Here is a 13,371-nt window from a genome sequence, read left to right on the forward strand (position 1 = left end):
TCATCCACATTTTTTTCTGACCATAAATCAGGATCTGGATTTATGGACAGAAAAAGGACCCATTGATTTAAATCTGGTCATCCATTTATCCGTTTTGAAAACGGATCTGTTTTTGGCCACCGATCTGTTCTGGGAAATAAGTTGGACCTGTACTTATACATGATCTGGTACAGGCAGCAGGGCTGACTCGTGGAGCATTTAAATGAAGCAGATATCCTTGTGGTCCAGCATCCATAGAATAGATTATAGCATTACATTTTATATAATCCTTGCCATGGAGTACAAAAGCAAATATATAAATATCAGAAAAAAAACAAACCTTTACAGTTTCTTATTCAAAGTTTCAAGAGTGTAAGGGCCCTATTATGGGATGATTATCGTGCAAAAAAATCGTTATATATCGTTTGAATTTAAACAATAATCGTTCTGTGCAATAGCAGGCAACGATCGAAAAATCGTTTGTGTCATCATTGACTTAGATCTGACAGTAAAATCATCGCTAATCATTCTCTGTAATTCCGCATTTGTTTGCTGTACTTTTGCATTTGTTTTCTAATTGTTCAGTGAAATTGCCCATTGTTCATTCTTTTGCTGGGATCAGATGGAGCAAACGATCGAAATAACGATCATTGTAATAATCATAACTAATGCTGCGTTTACACGGAACGATCGTGCGAATTCGCACGATAATGATCGAATTTGATCGATAATCGTACGTGTGAACGCAGCGAACGATCAAACGACAAGCGAGAAATTGTTCATTTTGATCTTTGAACATGTTCTTAAATCGTTGTTCGCAAAAAAAAAAAAAAAAAAAAAAATCGCAGATTGTTCCGTGTAAACAGTCGTTCACCGATTTTTCCTATGTGCGAGATAGGCTTAAGTGATCGCAAAACGAATTTTCCGATATATCGTTCCGTCTAAACGCTGATCGTTATAAAAAAAAATAAAAATTGTTACTTTAAAATCGTTAATCGTACGATCGGGCGAATTATCGTTCCATGTAAACATAGCATAACGATTATGTGTAATTTGGTGAATGATTTCATGTTAACGATAATTTTGCCTGCGATCATTTATTGTTAATTGTTAAAAATTGCTTTGTTTAATAGGACCCTTAGGCCCTATTTACACATCCACAATTATGTCCGCAAATTGTGACTAGATTATAGTTAACCACACATTTTCATTTTTGCGCATCAGAAAAAAAATATGGATGCAATACGGATTAAAATTTGCAGATTGCTAATGAAAAACAGGGGACTCAAACTTGCAGAGTGAATAATATACTGACATGTGAATAGACCCTTAGGTTATAAGTAAGAACCTGAAAAAGTTTTAATTGCATTAGGGAGAATAAGAGATCACTGCCCAATAGATAAACAGTCTCCAGTAACAGAGTGATCACCTTGTATCTGTGAATAACAAATATGATTGCACTACTGGAGTAGAAATATTACAAGATACTTTTTGGCATGTGTGAACACTTACTATTCTTGCCTAAATGTAACAATACATGGATACGTTACATTTGAGATCATTCCCTACAGTACATAAGGCATTCAATCATGTTTGACATGAGCATTGAGAGATTAATGTCTCTGTACACCCACACTGTATTTATTGAGCAGTCACTAGCCCTTATCTTTAGAAAGTATTGAGCACATAAGTGAGACAGCTAGCCTCCCTATATACAGGGTTGGACTAGGAGTGACAGGGATAGGATCTGATGCGGGGTGGTCTTTTTTAGGACGTCAACCCTGCCTAGGTTTAGGAGAGCATAGAACCCCAGACATAGGGTGCAGATAGACACACCCATCATTTAATCTCACACCTACCTGGCCAATCTGCTCCCCTATACTGCACCTCTCCATGTGGATTGGCATAGGGACCCCCACCCATAACGTATCCTACGCCCTAGCATGTCTGGCGCAGCGTTACAGGCATTCCACCTCCGTGTGGAATAAAGAACGTGTGAATGCAGCCTTACTCGTTAGCTGTGGTCTTTGACCTGTGTACGCAGCTAGCCTTGGCGTCTAATTTCTGTACATTGACATGTCCACATGTGTGTAGTACATGCCTTAACAACATTTCTAAGCATGTCTTTACTGTGTGTTGTTTAAACTGCCGAAATGAGACTTTTAATTTATTACATAGGATTTGCAAATGATACCTAGGTAGATATTGGGGGAAATACTTAGACTTCTATAGTTTTTATGAAATCTCAATTGCAAAGTGTGGTTAAAGGGAATCCGTCAGCTCCCGGGCACTATCTAAAGTGCTTACAGTGTGCTGTAGCTGGCAGCCCCCAGTGAGCATGGTGCCTTTTTGGTAATTTTCCGTGCAGCGGATTATGTACAATCTTATGTCTCCTACTGTCACAGAGCAGTTGTTCGTGCCACACTTGTCTTATCATTTTTAAGGCTATGTTCACACACAGTATTTTGGAACCAAAACCAGGAGTGGATTGAGAACACAGAAAGGCTATGTTCTCACACTGTTGAAATTGAGCAGATGGTCGTCATTTAATGGCAAATATCGGACATTGTTTTAAAAAAAAAAAACAAAAAAAAACAGTAATTATTTGCCATTAAATGACAACCATCCACTCAATTTCAACAGTGTGTGAACATAGTCTTTCAGTGTTTTCAACCCACTTCTGGTTTTGGTTGCAAAATACAGACCAAAAATACTGTGTGTGTGAACATAGCCTTAAAAATGATACAATAATGAGGGGAAAAAAAAGACATCTATTTAATTTCCATCAGGGGATTAGAACCAGAGAATGAACTGCTGGCGGGTCTCTAGACAGGTAAGTTACCCCTAGACCACAGCTCCAAAACATTAGAGGAAAGATTCTTTCAGACAAACTGCCTACAGAGGACTGATCTGCCATCTGACAGCTGAGCCAGCATGATTATTCATGAAGAGGGAGGAGGATGCATGACAAGTGTGGCACGAACAACTGCTCTGTGACAGTAGGAGACATAAGATTGTACATAATCCGCTGCATGGAAAATTACCAAAAAGGCACCATGCTCACTGGGGGGCTGCCAGCTACAGCACACTGTCAGCACCTTAGATAGTGCCCAGGAGCTGACAGATTCCCTTTAACAATCACTTTGTATTCTGGGCATGCTTAAAGGGGTTGTCCAGCAAAAATGTTTTGTTGTTTTTTCAAATTAACTGGTTTCAGAAAGTATTATAGTTCTGTAATTTACTTCTATAAAAAAAAAAATATGAAGCCTTCTAGTATTTATCAACTGCTGTATGTCCTGCAGGAAATGTTTTATTTTCAGTCTGACACAGTGCTCTCTGCTGACATCTCTGTCCGAGACAGGAACTGTCCAGAGCAGCAGCAAATCCCCTTGAAAACCTCTCCTGCTTTGTTCAGTTCCCATCTCAGACAGAGGTGGCAGCAGAGATCACTGTGTCAGACAAACAAATGCACACTTTTGCACGACATACAGCAGCTGATAGGTACTAGAAGACTAGAGATTTTCTAAACAGAAGTAAATTACAAATCTAACTTTCTGAAACCAGTTGATTTGGAATTTTTTTTTTTTTTTTGCTGCATAACCCCCTTAATGATAATGAAAGCTATACACCATGGGCCATAAGAGCACTGGATCCCATTAGACTAAAGCAGGGAAACCAGTTTGTTTGGAAAAGGTAACCTTGCTTTGTTTTAACTGGATCTGATCAGATACAGAGCTGTATTATAGACATATTAAAAAGTGCCCTTATACAAAGGTTGGTTTCCCATGACCGTGATATGGCTGTATTGCAGAGTAAGCATTCCTTCTGCAACGCTAAAACTCCTCTCTTCTAGTTTTACTTAAAAGGAGTTGTCTGAGAAAAATTGATACTTAAAGAGGATGTACCACCAGGTGCATCCTCTTTAACCTGAAGCCACGGATTGAATTGCGCCGGCACGGGGAAGCCGGTGCCGCGGTCTGTTTTCCGGACCGAGGCAGAGTTCCCGTGCATGGCGCCGTTCTATGCACCCGAACCGGCCAGTGCTCAAGCTTGAGCACTGGAGGTAGGCCGGGCAGCCCCCAGTGGGAGGGAATTCCCTCCCCTCCATGACGCGGCTCCATTCATTCTAAGGGAGCCGCGTCATGGAGGGGAGGGAATTCCCTCCCACTGGGGGGGGCGGGCCTCCAGTGCTTGAGCACCGGCCAGTTCGGGTGCATAGAACAGCACCGTGCACGGGAACCGGGTTCGATCCGTGGGTTTAAGTTAAAGAAGATGTACCTGGTGGTACATCCTCTTTAACCATGTTGTCAGGGCTGCAGGGTATATGTCAGTAATGTATATTTACGTGTCCTGTTCCCCCACCGCTGCTGCATCCCGTGGCGCTCGCTCTGCACTGCTATCTTTGTTTTCATAACATAGGATGATGTCCCACTCTTATAAGAAATAGCCGCTTAGCATAGACTCTTAGATGTTAAGCGCCCATTTCCAGTAGGAGTGGGATGTCATTGTAGGTTATGAAAACACAAGCAGCGGTGCAGACAGGAAGGCCCAGGATTCGGCAGCTGCTTTAGAACAGGACAGGCAAGTATACATTATTGGCATGTCCCATGCTTAAGATTAGATTTTTTTCCATAAAAAAAAAACAAAAAAAAAAAACTATAAATTAACTTAGATCCCCATAGGATTCTACGTTCATATGGCTGCAACACAGACACTTAAAGGCAGCCACATCGTGACTATATGGTTAAACTACTCAGCTCTATGATTGGCTGAGCAGGGAGCAGGTCAACATTGGAAGCTGCAAGAATGTGAGTGCAGCCGGGACCAGAAGATATGACAGCGGGAGCTGAAGGAGACCAAGAACATGTATTCCTTTACAGTTTTAATGCAAGGGAAGTATTTCTGTTTGCCCAGAAAACCCCTTTAAATTAGGAAGGAAATGGTAGATTAAAGGGGTTCGCCTGCAAAAAAAAAGAAAATTCTTTCAAATCAACTTGTACCAGAAAGTGCCAGAGATTTGTAATTTACTTCTATTAAAAAATCCAGTATTTATCAGCTGCTGTATGTCCTATAGGAAGTGATATTCCTTCCAGTCTAAGCAGCAGGAGAGGTTTTTTATGGGGATTTGCTACTGCTCTTGACAGTTCCTGTCTTGAACAGAGGTGGCAGCAGATGGCACTGTGTTAGACTGGAAAGAATACATCACTTTCTGCAGGACATCCTGCAGCTGATAAGTACTGGAAGACTGAAGATCTTTTTAAAAAAGCAAACAACAAATCTCTGGCACTTTTTGACACCAGTTGATTTAAAAGAATTTTTTTTCCGCTGAAGTTAAAACTTCAAATAAAAAGTTCCCGCTTTTACTGTGGAACACATTTGTCATTTTCAGGTCCACTGTGAGTTTCTGTCACCTTGTCTACATTATTCCAGAACTTTGCTATAAAATGTGGCTTTACATTGAATTTCTAATTAGCTTAAACACCGCCTAATGCACTACTAGACTTCAATAGCATTAACTACTATGACTACAACACTTATGTCAGTAAAAGCTACATCATTATGTAGGCGGTAGTAAACCAAAGAACAGTATTTCATTAGATAGTCAGTTTACCGATGCGTTGTGACTTCCATCTGTATCAGAAGCCTCTGTCTTAAAGGAAAAGTCTGGGGTCGGACATTTTTTTGAAAATAGCCGGGGACGAGGTGGCTGAACATAACAGGCATAGAGTACAAAGAGGGAATTACTACAGATCCATGCAGTAAAAAATAAAGTACAAATAGATTTAAAAACAAAAAAAAAAAAAAACAATGTTTCTTAATCATGGCAGTTACATAGCTTAACTTCAGAAACTTATATACATAAGGAAAAGAGTGCCAATGCAGAAAACCCTGCCCCCATCAGGTGGGATCAGAGACTGACTGGGATAAAAAAAAAAAAAAAAAGAAAAGAATCGGCCCTGGAATACAAACTGCCCCACCATCCCACAGAACAACAAAAGAATGGCGACAGAGCTGATTGCCGTATTGATGTAAAATGTAGACATTAGCCTGATAAGACTCCAAGGTCCCTGATTCTTGCTTATGGTTCCCGGTCTCCCATTCAGACTACTATCTGTGGCCCTTCTTTTTAGACCCCTGCTCTGCACCCCCAACTAGTCTCTGTGACCCTGTTTACCTTTAGCAAAGCTTCCTTACAGACTCTTCATCACCTCATCCTCTTTCTCATGCAAAGGTCCCTAAGCTTCTAGTTGCTGATCTCTGCTAATCCCTAGCTGGTGCTCAAGAATATTCAGTAACATCATCACAGCTTCTAGCTTCTTACAAGTCTGTAGTTTTTGCCATGATTTGGGCATACGAAGAGTGGCCCACAGGGGGCACAGGCCCATCTGGCATTTGCCAGAACTGCCAGATATCCAGTTTTGCCCTGGGTGGGATAATGCAGCCAAATGATCAGAGTAGGTCACATGATAGTCCAAAAGATGATTAAATGCCTCAGACACTCAATGCACAATCTGCTGTCCAACACAGTCACTTCAGAAAGAGAGAGACAGAATAGCAGAGATTAAAAAAAAAATAAAAAAAAAAGTATTATGTGCAATCTTGCAGGGAAGGGGACTTGTTCAGGGTACATGATGTCCAATGCAGGACATAGAGGCAATACAGGACATCCAATAAAGGCAATACATAGTGACCAGGAGTATAGTCACTGTACAAGACAAGCTGACTCAAAATCACATCCAACTTATAGTGACCCAGGCAGCGCTGATCTGTAGCACAAACAATTGGCTGGAAGATTCAACACGGGGCGACGGAGAGGCGCAAACAAGCGGGTAAGTACAGGGGGGTCTGCTCGGTCGATTACTTGATTGTCCGGGCAGCCCACAGCAGTTAGCAGCGGTCTGCTGCCGCCACTCCTACTCCACGGAGCGACGGCAGCAGATCGCTGCTATAACAATCGTTTGTCTTCAAACATGTTGAAAAACAAACGACTGCATCGATCAGCCGACACCGTTCATGTCAGCTGATCGCTGTCTTCTATTACACCGGACGATTATGAGCCGATAATCGTTTTGTGTAATAGGACCTTTACAGTTCTAACACCCTTCATTAATGAAATTGGCAGAGATGGGCGAACCTCATGTTTGGGTTAATCCAAACCCGAACTCTCTGCATTTGATTACGGATACCTGAAGAAGTTGGATGCATCCCTAGGCAGTCCTGGGAGGCAGGATGCATACAAACACTTTGAATCGCCGTGGCGGGGAAACAATTCATTGCATGCATTCACTGTTTGTAGGTCCGCAAAATCTACAAACGTGTGAATGCAGCCTAAGGGTAAGTTCACACTGAGCAAAAACAGCGCTCAGTGTCCTGCAGTGTCTGAATGAGAGGGCATACGTGCCTCCGCTTCCTCCCCTCTCTGTTCAAACAATTTACATGTCACTTCTTTGAGCGGAGAGCTGGGGAGCAGAGGAACGTGCGCCCTCCCATTCAGACACTGCAGGACACTAAGCACTGTTTTTGCTCAGTGTGAACATACCCTTAGGCTGCATTCACACGTCCGTAGATTTTGCGGACCTACGAACAATAAATGCATGCGATGGATTGTTTCCCCGCCGCAGCGATTCAAAGAGATTGTATGGGGACACTAGCCACGCGTATATAGCCACTCCTTACCTGAGCCAGGGCCAGGATGAGATGTTACTGTGGACAACTAGTGAGCGCCCTGTAGGTTACAGGACCCTGAAGAAACTAATGTTCTCAACACTTCTGACATTTATGTGCATGTACTATCATTTATATGAACTTTTGACATGTTGCACAGACATGGCAAAAGTTTACACTTCATCAAGTCTCAGTCTTAAGATCTGCTACAATCATGAGTTGCAGCTTAGTGAGGTGCTCAGTAGTGCATTCCGCTCCCCATCTGGCCGCCCAATCCCAATGCTTCTTACTTTGATCCACTGTGCCATTTTAATGATATTAGTAGTTAATTGTATATGCTAATGAGGTGGTTTGGTGCCCTGGGGCGGCCGCGGGATCACCACCTTTAGTGCACCAATCCGCTTCGGTCAGCCCACCCCTTCTTATGTGTATTTACCTAGCACTGCAGTGATCAGCGATAAGCACTAGATTGGGGCAGCACTCTGCAGTGACGTCAATGTTCTTTACAAGGGATGGCCAGGAGGGGCAAATCGGTGTACTGAAGATGGTAAACCCACCTTCAGTGCACCAAACTACCTCATTACACATAAGAAAATGGTGCAAAGGATCAAGATGAGAAACGTACCTTCATCCTGATGCGGCCAGTATTTGGCCTCTGCAGTTACGCTGTGGCAGTCATGTGGATTTACACAACGCCATTCCTGCAGGAGAATTAAACAAGAAAACAGAGAGAACGACCACAGCTTTGCACAAGGGCTGCATCTGATTTGACAGGTGAGTAATGGCCAATTGGTTATTATATAACCCTTCCTGTAGATCCTTTCCTTCATCATATCCTCAGACATCCCTTTTATATACTGCATAAAGCATTGCTTCAGTCTTAGAGACATGCGGACATTTGTTTAGCACTCAACAATGGCCAAACAATGGCCGTTGTTGTGAGTGTCAAACAACAACTGTTGTTGCAGTGAAAATTGCATTGATTTCAATGCACAACAGCTGGAAATATTGACATGTTAATTATTTCCATGGCCGTGCCAAACAACGGCCGCTGTTCAATACACGGTGTAAACAATGGCTGTTGTTTGCATTGACTTCAATGCATTGACTTTTTTTTTTTATTACAAGAACGGTCGTTGTTTGCAATTAAAACAATGGCCGTTCTTGACATAAAAAATACATTGTGTTAACATAGCCTCACACTGCGGTGTATATTTAAACTGGATGCAGCCAGCTTCTAACATCCAGGGCAAAACACATAGGCAACAAACACTGTGCACATAAACAGAATGAAACCTAGGCCGTCTGGCCACTAACTGTGCACTATACAGCTGCCCTAGCCGGGAAGGGGGGGTTGTTTTTTTAACTAAATTCTCAATATCACCAATTGTATGACATGTCTCACCCAGGGTGAGCTGCCTTCATCCCACTGGGGGACATCACCTGGAAGCTCTCAATATTTGAGGGTGCCCCCAGACACAGCTTTTTGTGGAATTATTCTGGCCTCCAAAAAACTGTTTTTTATTTTATATTCTATTTTTTTGCATTTTTGCAAAATGTTTAACCAGTATGAAACCAGCATAATAGGGCTGTCTGGGCGTTGTAAAATATATCAGTTTTCTTCCAGAAACAGCAACACTCTTGTCCTCAGCATGTGTGAGATTTCTAAGTGGAGCTGAATTATAATACCGCAAACAACCTGGAGACAGGGGTGGCGCTGTTCTTTCAAAAAACTAGCTGTGCTTTATCTAAAGCTGGTTAAAAACTTTAATGTGGTGGATTTCTGGGCTTCATCAGCAATTAGGCTGGAATGGAGAATATAGACCAGGAGTTGCTCTTGAACCACAATCTTCACTCCAAAGTCACACAGCAGGACTGCCTCTTCACATACACATACTACAGTATATTCATGTACAGGCTGGAATAATACTGAATAGCAAGAACGCTGCATTTTTATCCTTTTACAAAAGGAACAGAAAATTGATTTGGTGGTTAAGAGATTTTATAAAGGATATTCACCATATGAAGTTCTGCAGCTTCATTACACACTGTGGAAAATGTACTAACTCTAGCGACCACCTAGAATGTAGTTACGGCGGTAAGTGCTGAACTATACCGGAGTACCTGACAACACTCATCACCACGTCTCTGCACAGGAAAAGGATCTGACATGGGACTTGATAACTATGGTGGTCTGGATGTTATAGTTACATTGATAAATGTGCTGTCTGCCAGTGCAGTTAGTTGGGAAAACATCTGAAAATGTGACTTTACTGAAAGAGTAGTAGATACTCAGAGCAAACTTCCAGCAGATGTGGTTGGTAAATCTACAAATACTGTCTTTAAACCTGCATGGGATAAACATATATCTATCCTAAGGGGATAATAATAGGGGAAATAATATAAGAGGAGGACTAGATGGACCAGTGGTCTCTTTCTCTATGTTGGGGTTTCAGGTTCTTACCATTTTGATCCCCTTGTTTGTTTTCAGGGGATAAAAGCTTTATTGATTACATACAGAAACTGAAACCTCACAAACGCAACTAATAATGTATTAGCTTGAAGTCCATTTACACAGAAAGATTATCTGACAGATTATCTGCCAAAGATTTGAAGCCAAAGCCAAGAATGGATTTGAAAAGAGGAGAAATCTCAGGCTTTCCTTTATGACCTGATCCCTGTTTAGTCTGTTTCTGGCTTTGGCTTCAAATCTTTGTCAGATAATATTTCTGTGTAAATGGACCCTTATGGTGCGTTTACACAGAGAGATTTATCTGACAGATTTTTGAAGCCAAAGCCAGGAACAGACTATAAACAGGGTGCAGGACATAAGGGAAAGACTGAGATTCCCTGTCTTTTCAAGTCCATTCCTGGCTTTGGCTTCCAAAATTGGTCAGATAAATCTGCCTGTGTAAATGCACCATTAGCTAGGGTTCTCAACCCATGGGCACATGTCTTCAAGACATAACTCCACTGCTTTCTTTAAGTACAGCACAGGGCCTGATCATAGTCTTGGATGCTCTATAATAAAATGCATTAGGAGTATAGGGTACTCGGCTCAGGTTAAAGAGTCATTTCCAGCTCCAAAAGTTTTTCCCTGTGCTGTGGTTAGAGGATAGACTGATCAGTCCAGGTCCAACCACTGGGGTTCTCCATTCATGTGGGGATACAATTTCCCTCCATTCTCATGACCCCCACAATTGTGAGAACAAAGGAAAATTATACCTCCAAATAAATGGAGCATTATAACAGCCGAACCCCAACTGACCAGCTTGTTATTCCCTATCCCATGTATATAGGGGATCATTTTTGGAGATAGAAATACACCTTTCTCCACAGTCGGTCAGTTAGGAGCCAAAGGTCCAATGCAAAATGCCGACCAACACAAAGCATCCGGAGCTATTTGGTCCAGTAATAAGCCTGACATTATGATGGAAACCTGACAGACCCCAATAAATTCATTGGGGTCCATTAAGCAGAGTTGGTGTTTGGGGGATCCAGCACTCCCCATTTTTTCAGTTTTACCCCTTTGATGGAATACAATAGAAAATGTTAATGACGGTGTGAACCCAGCCTTAGAATCATTGCTCTACACTGGATGGAAGTGTATTACGCAGTCCAATGTCAGTAGGACTAATCCTCTAAGACTCCTCCGGATATAAACAAAGTTTACATTCACTGACAGCAAACATCAATATACTACTGAGATACAAATGAAGGGCTATTCATGGCTCCAAAATTATTTCCCTATGCTGTGGATAGGGAACAAGCTGACCAGTGCGGCTCCAACCACTGCGGGGATACAATTTTCCTCCATTCTCGCAACCCCCAATGGCAGTGTGAACCCGGCCTTAGAACTATTGGTCTACACTAGATAGAAGAGTATGGATGTCAGTAGGACTGAAAATCTTTAGGCTCTGGATATAAACAAGGGTTACATTCACTGACAGCAAACATTAAAATACTAATATATTTATTTTATTTTTTTAAATAGAGAGCCCAGCCACAAATAAAAACATCAGTTGTCTAGAACCATCCCAAGCTGAACCACATCCCCCAGCACGTATGAATAGATATAACATAATCGCTGGCAGAAAGCAGATGATTGGAGGGGTCGTCTTTCGGGGGGCTCATTTCCTCTACATAACATGTATGTGTATTAACCAGATTCTCCCAATATTAAGTTACTTCATAGTAAAAGACATATACTGTGTGCCTGTGTATATATATGTTTTTCTAAGTGGAAGCGCTTGCCCTCAGAAGCAATAACAATAAGCAGTCCCAGCCTCCATGGTGAGTAATGTCTCTGTAATGTCTCTATGGTGCCTACACTAACACTATGCTTTTTAAGAGTTTTCTCTATTTTACAGCCTGAAACAACAGAAGGTAGGGGTCAGGGGTCAGGGCTATGTCTGACACATTTTCTCAGGTACAGAGACTTTTTGATACAATCTTTACAACAAGCAGACGGGAGAACATAGGAGGATACAAGTATATGTAACTGGGCTGTAGCACAAGGTAACAGTGAGAAGAGCAGCACTCCCATCATCCAGAGCCCGCTGGGAGTTACACAAGGACTGCCCGGGTGACTCGCACACTCCGGCGCTTCCTCCGCTCACTACAACCTTTGCTCATAGAAGTGAAGAGGAAATAGTGTGAGTGAGGTGAGTGCCCCCCGGCCGCCCCCCTGTCACACACTCACACACACTTGTTACCTTGTAGCTGGCCGGCCGGACACTCCGCCTGTGGCTCCTCTCTACACGCAGCTTCCAGTCAGAACAACTCGGGGAAAAACATACGAGAGGACGTGACAAGTTTCCCCGGCCGGGCGGGGAATATCCCGGCAGTGGGCGGGGACGGAGCAGCTGACGAGCCGGGGCCGTCCTTCCTGTGTCACTGTCCCATTCACTAGATAGACTGTCAGCAGCGCAGGGCGGGGCCAAAGCTTAACCCCTTCTGACAGACCCTACACTAGAGTCATAGCATGCCTGTGTATTGCTTCTTATAGGATAGGGATGCAGTGGTGCCCGGTGATGTGCACGGTGCTGGACACACTAGCTGTATTTATGTGCAGAGCTCAGTGCAATGTGCACGGTGCTGGACACACTAGCTGTATTTATGTGCAGAGCTGTGTGTAATGTGCACGGTGCTGGACACACTAGCTGTATTTATGTGCAGAGCTGTGTGTAATGTGCACGGTGCTGGACACACTAGCTGTATTTATGTGCAGAGCTCAGTGCAATGTGCACGGTGCTGGACACACTAGCTGTATTTATGTGCAGAGCTGTGTGTAATGTGCACGGTGCTGGACACACTAGCTGTATTTATGTGCAGAGCTGTGTGTAATGTGCACGGTGTTGTACACACTCACTGCGTTTATGTAACACAGGGTGCAGAGCTGTTTGTAATGTGCATGGTGCTGTACACAGTGTGTGTGTGTGTGTGTGTGTGTGTGTGTGTGTGTGTATGTGACAACTGGCGGTATGCAGAGCTGTGTGTAATGTGCTTGGCGCTGTACACACAAACACACACACAGCAGATAGGCAGCAGATTTGATACTGTGTTCAGTTATTTAGATCTAATCTGCTGCGTATCGCAGCAGTAAATACGCAGCGTATAAGCCGTGTGTGTTTGTACCCTGAATATGTATTTGTGTAACAAGGTGCAGAGCTGCGTATAATGTACTTGGCGCTGTACACACTAGCTGTGTGTGTGGGAACTGGCAGT

General features: G+C 42.8%; 1 protein-coding gene across 1 annotated transcript in view; it reads right to left on the bottom strand.

Annotated features, from left to right (window-relative positions):
- Positions 1–12,491, bottom strand: part of VDR (vitamin D receptor) — a 99,973-nt gene extending 87,482 nt beyond the window's left edge. Inside the window, exon 1 of the mRNA XM_069972224.1 lies at positions 12,360–12,491. The gene's annotated coding sequence lies outside the window, so the exon portion shown is untranslated. The remainder of the gene's footprint in view (positions 1–12,359) is intronic.
- Between the last annotated feature and the right edge of the window lie 880 nt (positions 12,492–13,371).

Source organism: Dendropsophus ebraccatus, chromosome 5, assembly GCF_027789765.1.
Source record: "Dendropsophus ebraccatus isolate aDenEbr1 chromosome 5, aDenEbr1.pat, whole genome shotgun sequence".
NCBI classification, from domain to species: Eukaryota; Metazoa; Chordata; class Amphibia; order Anura; family Hylidae; genus Dendropsophus; species Dendropsophus ebraccatus.